Source organism: Gastrolobium bilobum, unplaced genomic scaffold (genome assembly GCF_033153095.1).
Source record: "Gastrolobium bilobum isolate Gb01-03AN ecotype WA unplaced genomic scaffold, APGP_CSIRO_Gbil_v1 utg31210, whole genome shotgun sequence".
NCBI classification, from domain to species: Eukaryota; Viridiplantae; Streptophyta; class Magnoliopsida; order Fabales; family Fabaceae; genus Gastrolobium; species Gastrolobium bilobum.
This window is the reverse complement of record NW_026896611.1, coordinates 103,274-119,165: the sequence shown is the minus strand read 5'-3', so window position 1 is coordinate 119,165 and position 15,892 is coordinate 103,274.

The window sequence follows — 15,892 nt, the reverse complement described above, 5'->3', positions numbered from 1 at the left end:
AGGTAAAATGGATCAAATGGCGCAATTTGCGCCAAGTCCCGCGCAAATTGTGCCAGCTGAAAAATTGTTCTTCTCTCATTCACTTCTTTTTTTGGTGTTTTCTGCTATTAAAACACATAAATTGAGTGAGAGAATGATTGAGAAGGAATAATCAATATTTCTTGCATTTATGACTTATTTTCACACATTTATGATTTATTCCTTGCTTCTTTTAAGTTAGAAAGCATCATATGCTATACGCATATCAAACAATTCTCAGATTTAGATGTTGCTGTCCTCAGCAATAAATAGGATTAAAACATGGGAAACAAGGTTCAATTAATCAAGCATAACATTGCACAGACAATCATAAAGATTATTATACTAAGCATGAATGATTTCCAAGTCAAAACTTAAAACGATGCTTTTCAACTTCATTCAAATATCAGAGTCTAACTTGATTACCCCTCACAAGACATAATATTCACTCATCACTCAGTGTTTGGGGGTATTCATCGTCACTCATTCCATCACAGCCGTTGCATTACCATAAGCTTGATCTTATTCTCGAGTTCCTGAAGATGAGGAACACCAACACATGCATGACTGATCAAAAGGGCTTCTTAAGGTTATAACTTGGCTTGGCTTAAGGTTAGAATCATTTGGGAAGTAGCTGAATAATCATTGAGATAGAAACACCATTTTCATTAAGACCCAATCATATCTCAATTCAGGTTTCAGCTCCACTATTTACTTGAATTCATGACTCATCCTTTTTCTCACCTTTTTCTTCATCATTGCTTTTCAATTTTTCAATTTATTTTTCTTTCCTCTTTGAATTCTTTTGAGGACTATCTTTTTCTTTTCATGTTCAACTACTTAACTTCTAGTGGAGCTTACCTCAATCACTTCTAACTTTTGATTATTGACATTTCAATCTCAATCAAGGTAAGTTCTGATGGAAGTGGTCTAAACAGTTTAATCAGGTAATTGAACAAAAACAATCTCATGCTCAACAAGGCTAGCAATGGATGAATTTCAAGTGGCTATTTGGCCGTAAGCTAGTAGAATAAAATGCCTTTATCACTTCAATCAACACATGCACTGGAGAGAATTAGATCAAGTTTTAGAGTACTACCGCAGTGATGACTCTCTAAAAAAAATTAACTGTATAGGCTCAAACTTCACCAGTTGTGGTATCAAACTAGACTCTTTCTAATTACATTTCAAGCATCATTATCCATTATTAACATAAAAATCAACAAACGAGCAATCATAATATCTATTCATGCTCTATGCAATGCCATGACAATAATACATATCATACAACGCTTCCTTATTTTCAATCGAGGAATTGACTGAGTAGCACCTCTAAATCTGAACATGCTTTCACATATCAATTATTACTAAAACAAAAAATTAAATCTGAAACAAAAATAAACTGGAAAGGTTAAAATAACTCCCCTGAAGTAGACATGAATTCTCTGATTTTCTGTTGAACTTTTCTGTTGTTCCTCTGTATGTGATACCTCAGATAACGCGTATGCGGCCAATTCCCAGATTTAGAATATTGCTGTCCTCAGCAATAACTAAACTAGTTGAAAAAATAACTGCTGCACACATAAAAACAACACACACATGTGAAATATCAAACAGAAAATAACATGACCAATGTACTGGAGAGTTACAATACAAAACACTAAAGATGTCTAAATGACCCTAACATAATCCTAGATGGTCAGACAAAGACAACTAAAATAAAAAAATAGCAAAAACAGCAAAAATAGTAAAACAATAAAATGGTGATGGTGGATGATGGCCGGTATCACTCCTCGTCCATGGTGTCCTGATGCTCCTCTGCCGAATCAAATGGCATGGAAAACTCAGGAGGGACGTCAGCTGCTGGAGGAGGTGATGGGAAATATGGTGCTGGTGGCCGATATGATGGTGGAACTGGTGGATGCTGTGGCTGATAAGCAGAGTAGTGAATGGACAGATGCTGGCAGATGTCCTCAAACATACGTGTATGATAAGCTCCCTGTATAGTCCGTATGTCGCTCTGAATGACCAAACGGTCCGGCTGAGACTGCATCTGTAAATAGCTAGGAGAATCCTCATAAACGAGGTCATGCTGTGGGGCTCTGAAGGTGGAGGAAGATGATGCTCGTGCACGGATGGGTGTCTCAGGCCGTGGCTCCTCAGATGAAGCACATGGTGCTCGGCGAGGGCTCCTAGCAGCTAACTTTTCTAGCGGCAACACCGAAGCTCGAACAATCTGATCCTTCCTAGCATCTTCGACCATGTCTGTGTAGATTTTATGTGTCATGGTCTTATCCAATGGTACATCTCTGGGCTCCTCGGGTAGAATGTCAACCCCAGCCTTGATACACAGATGCATAATCAGGGAGGAGTGTGCAATCCTATTCTTGTTGTTGCCATCCTGAATGACCTTGAGGATCCTATCAGATATAACCCTAGCAATATCAAGTTGCCCTCCCTCATCAGCACATAAAGCAATATTGCTCTCTCCAGATTCACATCCGTGACATTTGTGGAAGGAATGACTGTGGCATTATTAAAATGATGCCAAAAAACTGCTTCACCTGTCAAATCATTTCTTTTCATCTTCTCAGGAACATGAGCAAGGCCAGCTTTCGACTTCCAAACTGTACACTGACAAGTGATCCTGCACCTGATAGTATCAGCTTACTCTGGCATGGTCTCCATATAGACATTCTTTATAGCAGTGGGCTGCATCCTATCGAAGAGATGAATGAACCTACATGCAGTAATAGGTAACAAAGAAGTCTCCAGAAACTCTTCGATGGCTCGGGGTTTAAAGGACACCTCCTTGCCCCTCACTCAGCTTTTTCTAGTATTCTCCACATTCTCCCGATTCACATTAGCTAGGAATTCCTTCAGAATAGTACTCGGACTAGGCTCAGCAAAAGTAACCAGCTTTTCCCATTTTCGCATTCTTATTACTTCTAGAATTGGAGAATCTTCAGGAAGGCCTTCCAGATCAATTTTTCTTTCTGGAATGATTTTCTTAGGCCCGTACCAGCTTTCATATCTCTGCTGGCACTCCAGCGAGAGAAACCTACTCTCATCAAAAGCAGAGTGCTTGGGCCTCTTGCTGCCAGCTACAACAGTGGTCTTCTTTTGACCACCCTGAGTGTCCTTCTTGCTAACCTTCTTTCCCTGAAATGCAGAAAAGTACAACCAATATATTGCAAAATAGATTTAGTATAATTCAAAATTGCAATATTCCAATTAGAACAATTCCCATATTTAAGTTCAAGGCACTGTTCAATTTGAATAATTTGGAATCATGTATGACTATTATAATGCATTTAATCAATGATCACAGAATTAAATCATAGCTCATCCAAATTAATTCAAATATCTCAACATGTAATGAACTTAAACAATATCAACTAAAAAATAGAATGACATTTGCATGTTTATGAATGACACTGGTGCAACACAAATCATTAAAACACATCTGGCGCGATCTGCGCTACCATCCGCACGATTGGTGCGAGAAATAAAAATCCAAGGTTCAAACCCAGCCGGCGCGATCCGCACCAGCCTCCGCGCGATCTATCGCGGGCTGGGAAATGAAAAAAGCGAATGAACCCCAGCCGACACGATCTGCGCTAGCTTCCACGCGATCTGCGCGGGCTGGGGAGGATGAACTCCTTCAAATATTTTTCTTCTTTTATAGACTAATCAAGCATAGACCGAATCTCTTTCGTATCTGGACCCAATAAACAAGAATTTGACTATGAGGGTTAGAGATTTACCTTGTCTCCAGCCATGAATCCAAGAATGAGATGTAGTTGAAGATTAAAATTTGGATTTGATTCTTCACAAGATCGCTATGAAACTATTACTCCCTTAGATTTACAAAACTTAGGATGCAATGTGTGTACTCCAAATGTGTAAGAGAAGGTAATGAAAGAGATATGGAAGAAATGAGAAGTTGAGATATTTTGAGTTATGGGGAAGGGGTTGTGGCTGACGGTTTAGGGATGTGTGGAATGTGGGGGGGGGGGGTTTATTTTTTTAAAAATTTTGTAACCGTAATTTTTTTTTGAAAATTTGAAAATACAGCCTCGCGATTGGCGCGGTCTTCTGCGCGGATCGCGCCAAGGACAATGGTCATTTCCTTAAAATAGCGCGGTTTGCGCCTCAGGTCGCGCAAAATGCACCGACAAGCAATGGCTGCCAAGGTAAATGGACCGGTTTGCGCCTGATGTCGCGCAAAATGCGCCGACAAGCAGTGGCTGCCAAGGTAAATGGCGCAAGTTGGCGCGATTTGCGCTAACACTCAGAAGCATATTCATTAAAATGGCGCGATGTGCGCCACCTTTCGTGCGATTTGCGCGAACCTCTGTTTTAAATGGACTAAAAACTTAACTATATTAAAAGACTCATCAGAATTAAATAAGAAAATGACTCAAAGTTATTGGGTTACCTCCCAACCAACGCTTGTTTAACGGCACGAGCCTGACGCGGACTCTTTAAGTCTCTGGTGAAAGTAAAGGAACAACAATTGTGTCCCTATGTATCTCTCCTCTATGATAGGCCTTCAATCTACACCCGTTGACCTTGAAAGGTCTTTCAGTATTGAGAGGAGAAATCTCAACTGTACCATATGGAAAAAAAATTTTACTACAAAAGGACCAGACCAACGAGACTTGAGCTTATTTGGAAACAACCTCAGTCGAGAGTTGTATAGTAATACTTGTTGTCCTGGCTCAAATTCTTTTGGTTGAATCTTTTTGTCATGCCACTTCTTTGTCTTCTCTTTATAAATCCTGGGATTCTCGTAAGCTGCTAACCTGAACTCATCTCACTCATTTAATTGCAACAATCTCTTATCATTAGCCTTTGATGGTTCAAAATTCAAAAATTTAATAGCCCACAAAGCTCTATGTTCTAGTTCTACAGGAAGATGACAAGACTTACCATACATCAGTTGAAATGGTGAAATACCTATTGGTGTTTTGAAAGCAGTCTTGTATGCCCAGAGTGTATCATCCAGCTTCTTAGACCAATCCTTCCTTGAGTTTCCCACTGTCTTCTCCAAAATCCTCTTCAGCTCTCTATTTGAGATTTCTACTTGTCCGCTGGTCTGAGGATGATATGGTGTAGCCACCTTGTGAGTGACGCCATACTTTGTAAGCAAGCTTTCAAACTATTTATTGCAGAAGTGTGTGCCACCATCACTGGTGATCGCACGAGGGACTCCAAAGCGGGTGAAAATGTTCTTCCGCAAGAAAGTGACTACCACCTTTGCATCATTAGTAGGTAAAGCAACGGCTTCTACCCACTTGGACACATAGTCCACAACAACCATGATGTACTGGTTAGAATATGACTTAGGGAATGGTCCTATAAAGTAAATTTCCCAAACATCAAATAATTCCACCTCTAGTATGCAGTTGAGGGGCATCTCATCTTTGCAGGATATGTTTCTCGTCCTCTGCCACTTATCACATTTTTCCATAAACTCTCGTGCATCCTTGAAGATTGTAGGCCAATAATACCCACTTTGCAACACTTTCTGTGCATTTCTGTTGCCTCCAAAATGTCCTCCATAGTCAGATGTATGGCAATACCACAGAATATCTGGCATTTCGAATTCAGCAACACACCTGCGGATAACACCACAAGCACATTGAAAATAAAGAAAAGGGTTATCCCAGTGGTACCTCCTTGTATCATGAAGGAATTTCTTTTTCTGCTGCCAAGTGAGATCATCAGGCATCAAGCCAGCAGCTTTGTAGTTTGCAAAGTTTGCAAACCATGGAATCATAATCACTGCCATCACTTGCTCATCAGGAAAGGACTCATTGACCTCAATTTCAGGTCCTTCTTGCAAGTTCTTATCTTGAATCCTAGACAAGTGATCAACAACTTTATTCTCTACTCCAGCTTTGTCTCTGATTTCCAAGTCAAACTCTTGGAATAAGAGCATCCACCGCAGTAAACGTGGCTTTGCATTCTGCTTGGTCATCAAATACTTAAGAGCAGCATGGTCAGTGAATACAATAACTTTAGAACTATCAAATAAGATCTAAATTTATCTAATGCATAAACTACTGCTAGCATCTCTTTTTCAGTAGTGGCATAGTTAGCATGTGCCTCATTAAAAACTTTGCTAGCATAATAAATAACATGTAACAACTTGTTCTTACGCTGACCAAGTACTGCACCCATCGCATGTGCGCTTGCATCACACATGAGTTCGAATGGAAGACTCCAATCTGGCGCCGTCAACACAGGCGCCGTGGTAAGATTTTCCTTCAACACATTAAATGCATTGAGGCAAGCTTCATCAAACAGGAATTCACTTTCCTTCACCAACAATTGGCTAAGAGGCTTGGCGATCTTTGAAAAATCCTTGATGAATCTTCGATAAAAACCTGCATGGCCTAAGAAACTTCGCACACCATTAGCATTAACGGGAAAGGGAAGTTTTTCAATTAACATCAACTTAACCTTATCAACTTCAATGCCTTTTTCAGAAATTTTGTGGCCTAACACTATACTATCTCGTACCATAAAATGGCACTTTTCTCAATTTAAAACCAGATTAGTTTCTTGACATCTTTTCAAAACCTTAGCTAAATTAACTAAGCATGAATCAAAACAAGAACCAAAAATAGAAAAATCATCCATAAATACCTCTAAACATTTTTCTACCATATCAGAGAAGATAGAAAGCATACACCTTTGAAATGTCGCGGGCGCATTGCAGAGGCCGAATGGCATTCTTCTGTAGGCAAAAATTCCAAATGGGCATGTGAAAACAGTTTTCTCCTGATCCTCTAGTGCTACTGGAATTTGATTATAGCCGGAATAACCATCTAAGAAGCAATAAAAAGCATGCCCGACTAACCTTTCTAGCATTTGATCAATAAAAGGAAGGGGAAAATGATCCTTCCTTGTAGCATCATTCAGTCTCCGGTAATCCACACACATCCTCCAACCAGTAATGGTTCTGGTGGGGATTAACTCATTCTGCTCATTTCTCACAACAGTCACTCCTTCTTTCTTTGGAACTGTCTGTACTGGACTTACCCATGCAGTGTCAGAAATTGGGTAAATCATACCGACATCCATGAGTTTCACCACTTCTTTGCGGACTACCTCCTTCATCGTGAGATTTAGTCTTCTTTGAGGTTGTCTCACAGGTTTAACATTGTCTTCCATCAATATCTTGTGAGTACAGAAAGAAGGATTGATGCCCTTCAAATCAGAAATAGACCATCCAATAGCTGTCTTGTGCTCTTTGAGTACTTTCAACAGCTTCGTCTCTTCATCCATAGACAACTCCTTATTGATGATGACAGGATATTGCTTTTCATCTTCCAAGAAGGCATACTTCAGAGTTTCAGGTAACTCTTTTAATTCTGCTTTTGGTACCACTGTGGCTAAATCATTTTCTTTCTTTTCTAGTACCTCAAAAACAAATTCTTTCTCTTCTTGTGGAGTAGCTTCCTCTTGAGCTTTCAACTCTTCTTCAAGCTCTTGATCATCAATCTTCTCCTCTTTGACCTCTTCCTCAAACACATCAAGTCTGAAGTAGTCACTTTGATTAGATGAGTTCTTCATGGCATCAAAAACATTGATAGTGATTTTCTCATCATTCATCCTCAGTTCGAGTTTCCTTTGCTCTACATCAATCATAGCTCGAGCTGTAGCCAAAAATGGTCTACCCAACAAAAAGGGTATTTCACTCTCCTCTTCCATATCCAGAACAATGAAATCAGTAGGGAAAATAAACTTGTCAACTTTGACAAGGACATCTTCTATGACTCCATTAGGTCTCCTCAAAGAACGACCAGCAAGCTGTAGAGAGACCATGGTTGGCTTCAACTCAGAAATTTCCAATGAGTTGCATATTGACAATGGCATCAGATTGATGCTTGCTCCAAGATCACAAAGCGCCTGGCCAACATTGGTGTTGCCTATTGCAATTGGGATGTTGAAACTCCCAGGATCTCAAAGCTTTGGTGAAAACTTCTTGTGTATGATGGCACTGCACTCCTCAATAAGTGCTACGGTCTCGCAATCCTGCAACTTATGCTTTCTAGACAATAAATCTTTCATGGATTTAGCATAGTTAGGCAAATTAGCTAAAGCCTCAGCAAAAGGAATACTTGCAACTTTTTAAACATATCTAAGAACGTGGCATACTGTTGCTTCTGTGCTTGTTGCTTGAGCTTCATAGGATAAGGAGGTTTCTCAAAACGAGAATAATCCATCAGTTTCTTTGGAGCTTCAACAGATTTCTCCTTTGCCTCTTCTTTTTCTTGCTTTGCAGGCTCTTCTTTCTCACTTGTAGGCGTTCCTACTTCTTTTTCGTTCTCTGTCTCAACTACTGGTTCATCAACTTTTCTTTTCTGAACCACTTTTGGCTTGTCTTGAGGAGTAATTATAGTTCCACTCATAGTTACAATGAATTTGCAGTCTGCCTTAGGATTCACGATAGTATCACCAGGAAACTGCCCTTGAGCTCTTTCAGCTAATTGCCTAGACAACTAGCCTATCTAATTCTCCAAATTTCGGATGGAAGCATCCTGGTTCTTGTGGTAGGCTCTTGTCTCATTCATAAAAGCATCAGTAGTCTGCATGTGATCATTTGTGGTCTTAGAAAGTTGCAGCATTGCTTTCTCCAATTCTGATGGCTCTTTATGTGGAAGGGGAGGAGGTTGCAAGTAATTGTTGGATTTATAATCCAAGCCTCCCCCTTGATTTCTCCTTTGAAAGTTGCTTCCTTGGGCACCATTCTGATTCCTTTGAAAGCTTTGGGTATTCTGTGGTGGCCTTGGATCATACCAAACTCCTTTGACCTGGAACGACTCAGCTCCCATGAGTGTTGGGCACTCATTAGTCTCATGCTCCCCTTTGCAGTACTCACAGTTAAGTGAATTAACGTGAGCTGTTGAGACTTGTATCTTATCTAGCTTGGCATTCATACTGGGTAGCTGTTGAGTAAATCACTTTTTGCTCAGCTAGTGATGCATCATTGTTCCCCAGTTGTATAATTCCTTTCTTTGGCTGAACAGATTGGGCTGCCATAGACGCTTTCTCATTCCTTGCCATAAAATCAATCAGCTCTAAGGTTTCATCTACTGTCTTCTTTCCTATGGTTCCACCAGCTGCACCATTGACAATCATTCTGGAGTCTGGTATCATCCCATTATAGAAGACTCTGACCTTCTTTGTGTTTGACAAGTCATATTGGGGGCACTTCCGGATCAGTTCCTGGAATCTGGTCCAGGCTGCACACAAGTTCTCTCCCGATTTTTGAGTGAAGTTGGTAATTTCATTTACCAACTTGTTGTACTTTTCCATAGAAAAGTGCTCAGCAAAGAATTTAGCTGTCAACTCCTCCCATTTCCCGGTCACAACAAACGGGAACAATCGGAGTCTGATCGCATTATCTGATACTCCGTGGTGCTTGGTTGTATCACAGATTCTTACGAATCTGTCTATGAAGTCATGAGGATCTTCATAATTCTTGTAAGGACCCGCACCGTTAATTAAGGAAGTTAATTAATTAATTATGTGAAATTAGGAAATAATTCCATAATTGACCCTAATAATTATTATGAGGCTTAAATAATTATGGTAAGTGAGTAATAATGCTGAAAGTCGCTTTTTTGACGAAAAGTGCAGATACCGGTTCTGCTACTCGGTATAAATACATACCGATGAAGTATCCCGAAAAATTATAATAAGTGCATGAATATTCCTAGAATAATATCTAGGACTGTGATTTCAAGTTTCAAGTTAAAATAATGAGAACTGGTGCCAGAACTGATACTTGCTATGGAAAAGCGTGTACCAGAAGGGTGCTGCGAAAAATAAAATAAAAATATGATAAATCTTAGAAAAATGAGTAGGTTCATAATTCTTAGTTTGTGATTAAAATGCTAAGCGTAGCTATTAATGCTAATACTGTGTGTTTAAGACTTAAACCTCTATATATATGCATTTTGGCCCAAAACCCTAAGTCATACTTTCTAAATATGTGACTCTTTGGTGGCTGGTCAGTTTGTGCACTGTTCCATTGCCTTCTTCCTCCATTCTTGTGAGCCAAGTGGCCATTTCTCCCTTGATCTTTCACTTAAACACCTTGAGCTTGTGTGTATTGGCTTTGTGAGTGAATGGAAACCCCCATCTTTTGAGTTCAGCCACTGTTGGGGTAGGGAGAGTGGGCTGAGTTTTGAGTTTGGGTTGTGGGAGTCATCTTCTTGGCTTGTGGAGCTTCAAGAAGCTACCTTTGTGAAGAAATGACCAACCTTGATACCCTTTTTCGTTCACATTGGTGTCTGCATCATAAGAGCTGAAGGGAGAGCTCCAAGAGCACATCCTTGTTCTGTTTTGAGCTTGTGGTATGATCATCACCTTTGTTCTTGAGTTTCTTTAGTTAAAAATGGAACCTTGATGCATGTAACAAGCTAAAGATCATAACTTAAGGTTGGGTAAGGTTAAACACACCTAGAAATGCATATTTAAGCTTCTGTAATCGGTAAAAGTTGGACCTTTGGATTGATATCTCGCAAAATGCAGAATCTGAGTTCTGTCGCGAAATATTTGGATACTGGGTTAGAAATATCCGGATATTGATATCCGGATATTTCCAGGCAGATATCTGGATATTGATATCCAGATATGCCCCCAACAAATATCCGGATATTCTGGGTTTTCGAAGAACAGTAGCTGCACTTTTCATACAGAAGGCTGTTATGGGTTTGTGGACCCATGATTGACTTATGTGGACTTCTGTAATAATTAAACTAAGTCAGAATCAAGGGATTAAGGGCTTATGGCTTTGTGAGAAGCCTTAAGACACGAAACGTAAGAAAAGACGTTGTCTTTGTGTCATATGCTTGTTGAGGATGATTATTGATATAGTTATTGGTCCGAAACAGATTGTGATTCTGCTATGTTTGGACTTTGAGCTTGTGTGGACTATTGGCTTGGATAGCTAGCTTGCAAGGTAAGCTTTCGTGTCCTCGGTTTAGCCAGTATTTGTTCCACCATGTACCATGGGGGGATGGTTATATGCATGATGTGTTTTCATATACTGTTTTATTGAAATGCTATGGAGTTGTTAAGTGCAAAATGCTTATGATATGTATGTGGTGTTTCGCCTAGCCAGGAAGCCATGGGGTGGTCTTGGGTGCAGGTACAGCATGGGCGTGTACTGTGTGGGTAATAGACGTATTCCTGCACTTCTCTAATCAGTAGAATAGTTATAACACACATGACATGATTATCTGCTGCATTGCACTGATTTTGGAACTGATATTGAATTAATACTTTTAGAACTTATATTGCACATGTAAGTGAGCTTGGGGTGGAAGATCCTTGAGGACCCCTTGTCTTACTAAGATTTCTGTTTAGAGATCTTACCCTACGTTTGGGGCACCATTTCAGGTTCAGGTAATGCGGGGGTTGAGACCTCTAGCGGCAGGAGGCCGGAGCTTAGCTGATTGCATGTTATTATGATGATTTTGCTGGATGCTGACATTGCTTTATCTTTACTTTCATGTTATTTGATTTGAGACTGCTGTTGGGCGTTGTTGCCTTATTTGGTGAGCATGGGGATTGTCCATGCCTCATTGACTTGACTTTATGTTTTTAGTTGTTTCAAGTTGAATAATTGTATCAGGATTATATCCGGACTACGTGTTGTAGATCCGTGACTTAGAGACTCACTTATTTATTTATGAGGTATTTCAGTTAGCTGTCTATTTGCAATTTATATACAGACAATGTTTTGGAAATGAATTAAGTAATTCAACTTGGTAATGATAGTGACGTCATAATTGAAAAAAAAAGAATATTCTGCATTTTTATATTAAGTGTGGCTTAATACGGTGACATGTTAACAAACCGAGTTAACACGGGGTGTTACAATTCTCCCCACCAAAATAAGTTTTCTCCACCAATGTGATCAATGATGGATGGTTGTCATAGTTGTTGGCATTAATCAGTGGCCTCATAATGCTGGAATTGGGCCTTGTAAACAATGGAGCCAAGACTGACTCCATCAACTCTTCTTCCGATGGTGGATCTTGAGCTACCATCTCTGTTTCTACTTCAAATTGTGAAGTAGAAGTTTCTGCTTGTTTCCTTTTCTTGGTAAGTTGTCTTATCCTTCTTGCAGTCCTTTCTATCTCTGGATCGTAGATCAAAGTTTCAGGATCAGCTGTACCATGCATAAACTAAAGCAAACAGATTAGTAACACAAAATCCAATCAAGAAAATCAAAAGTTATAAATAAACTTGGCGTATTCAATCCCCGGCAACAGCACCAAAAACTTGTTGCGAATAATCGGCAAGTGTACCGATCGTTCCAAGTAATAAAAGGGTAAGTAGAGTATCATCTCCACGAGGATTGAGGCACCGAATTTATTATAACTATTCCTTTCTTGTTGGATAAATAAAAATGGTTTGAGAACAATTATGGTTTGTGAAATAATTGAGAACTATTCAAGAAATTGTAAATGAGTCAAAAGTTCTTAAAGAAATTCAAGAACAACGGAATAAAGGTTGAGTAATTAATTAAGAGAATATTACGGTAAAGAGATGCCAACACCTTTATGATCCCCACATTGTTACCTAGTTAACGTTTACATTCAATTATACAATTGATCAAATGATTCACTATTTTTTATTTAATTGGTTAAGCCCTAATTCCTTAGTGACTTTAACTTTATTAACCCTATTAGGATCTTAATCCCTTAGAAATCCCTCTTTAAGTTAAGCCTTTGAATCAGTGAATCTTTCACGTTTGCGGTTCATGTAGCCTATCCCTAGTGCATACATGAATAGTTATCTCACCTCCTGTCAGGAATTAGAGTTCTAATATTCCTATTGAAAACCCTAACCCTCGCAATCCTAACAGAGTGATCAATTCTATAAGAATTATAAGATGAAGAACAAGGTAAAATAGCTCAATTAACATAGATGAATATAAATTTAACCAAACTACAAGGGGTTCACATCAAGGGTTGTGACCCTTACCACAATGATAAAACTAGCCAGACATATTCATGTCTGACAAAATCAATACAAAAGAAAATAAAATTCAGAACCTAAAGAAGAGAAGAAGATGAAGATCTTCTGTCTTGATCGTTCGATTCTCTGAAATTCCAAGAAGCTCCCAAGAATTCTCCCTCTCTTTGTTGTCTTTCTTCTCCGTTTTGTCAAAAAGTGCCTTCTCCTTGTGTTTCTGATCTTTTTATTAGGTTTTAGGAAACCTTCTTTCAAATGCTCTCTAATTGGGCCTCCTTTTAGAGTAATTCACATAAGATTAAAATTAAAAATATCACCCATGCACTTTGCACCAACTCCGGCGCAAATTGCACAGGAAAACAGAGCTGAATTTGCCAAATGGCGCAATTTGCGCCAAGTCCCGCGCAAATTGCGCTATCCTCGCGCAAAATGTGCCACCTCCCGCGCACTTTGCGCCAAGATACAGAGGCAAAATGGATCAAATGGCGCAATTTGCGCCAAGTCTCGCGGAAATTGAGTGAGAGAATGATGGAGAAGGAATAATCAATATTTCTTGCATTTATGACTTATTTTCACACATTTATGATTAATTTCTTGTTTCTTTTAAGTTAGAAAGCATCATATGCTAGACACATATCACCGACAATAAGAGTCATCATCAGCATGCGAAGTATGAGCCATACCCAACATATTTTACAAGGAAAAAATATTTTTTCATGTTATAATAAAATTATTTTCTTCTACTAGTGACTCTTTGATTTTCATGTAGCATTTTCTTTGTTTTTATTTTTATTTTTTTAATAAATATGAGCCTCACACAAGATATGTACGTAGCATCAAAAAAATTTGTCCTATGAGAAAATTGAGACCCCTTTTACAATTACATCAAAGCACCGACCACCACATAATTTTAATTGTCTTAGATAAACAACTTCTATGATACTTAAGATCATTTTGACCCAGATCGGAGCATTCTTTAATATTCTCCTCTACTAGCAAATCGTGCTGGGGTTATGTTTTTGTATGATTACTTTTTGGTTTCATCAGCACCACACAATTCTAGATGGTATGTTATTATATAAAAGAAAAAGCATTTTTTAAGACGAATTGACCCTTAATAGACATAACAAACACAACGCGACAAGGTTCTTTCAACACAACATACTAGATTTTTTTTAAGGAAAACTCAAAAGATATTTCATTAGATGATGACTGATTCTTCTCTGAATCAAGCAAGTTGATCAGGAGAAGGCACACCTGGATTAGATATACGCCATATAGTAGTACAGGTCTACATGCACTGCATATCAAAATTGTTCGTTGTGATTGGACTATTGAAATTGGTTGCATGTATATGCTTATCTCATTGTACCATTTATGAGGCATCACCACACAAAAATTTGGTGCGCACAACTGTTTAAAGAAACATGTTGCGCCTACAAGGAAGGACCGGAGAGTGGTCATTGGTCAAGTTCCTCAAAATCACCTTTGGCACTATTAATCCCAAGTCAAACTCAAGTCAAACCTATCATATATCATATTGCCATCATCACTTCTTTAGCATGCCCATCTTAATTTTTCCTCTTTTAATGTTGGGATTGGTTACTAATTCTAATTTGATACAAATTTATATCTTTTGGGAATTGGTTGGAGTGTGTTCTTATCTATTAATAGGTTTTTGGTTTACACGTCCTATTGCGGCAAATGCTTGTCATCAAAAGGCGTTTGTAACTAATCATGTAGGGGATTTTGGTTTATTATTAGGAATTTTAGGTCTTTATTGGATAACGGGTAGTTTGGAATTTCAAGATTTGTTTCAAATATTCAAAAATTTGATTTCGAAAGGTGAGGTTCATATTTTTTTTGTTACTTTGTGTGCTCTCTTTTTATTTTGCGGTTCGGTTGCGAAATCTGCCCAATTCCCCCTTCATGTATGGTTACCGGATGCTATGGAAGGGTCTACTTCAATCTCAGCCCTTATACATGCCGCGACTATGGTCGCGGCAGGTAAGAATTTTTTTTTTTTTTTTTTTTGAGTTATTAAGATACTTTGTTTCCTGGCTAGATAGGGATTTATTACTATGCAGTTTTTTTTTATTGCATCATTCTAATTTCTCTATTTATGCGATTCAGATGTGAGATTAATTTTGAGTTGAGCATCATGGCAATTATCTAATCCTAGTTCCAGTTCCAAAAATCCTTTTGGGATTCAAACATATTTCTTTTGCCTGGGCTTATAATTATATTAGTATATAAATAGTTATAAGAGAACGGAGCTTATATCAGGTAATTATATAAGTGAACTGCATGTGTATAAATTATCAATCTTTATGTCAAAATTAATAGAGAGAAACAATAATTGTATACATGTGTTGGTATATATGTAAAATATAATTAGTTTTTGGAATAAGATATTATGCCTATATTATTTTATTTTTTTATACTTCTATAACATGGTTAGATCACAATTTCAATTGACTTTCATTTTTTTATCTATTCTCCCACTGTTGGTTAAGATTATAATTTAATTAACAATGTGAATAAAAGTAAATAGAATAGCATGAAAAAAATAATCATAATATTTTATGGAAAAACATTTTTCTGCCATAAGAGATAAAATTATCTCCTGCAGTTTCACATTTCTCTTTAAATCATTAATTTTACTAAAATACTCGTGATTTTTAATTTGTAATCCTAAAATAACGTCGTTTTTGGGCTGCGTAAAATAACTTTATCACGTGACAGGAGAAACATTAATCCCATATTTTATCCCTTAATTTTTAAAAGTTTTCAATAACATTTAATTGTTATAAAAAAGGAAAAATATTTTTCTTGCCACAAGAGATAAAATTATTTTCAGCAACCT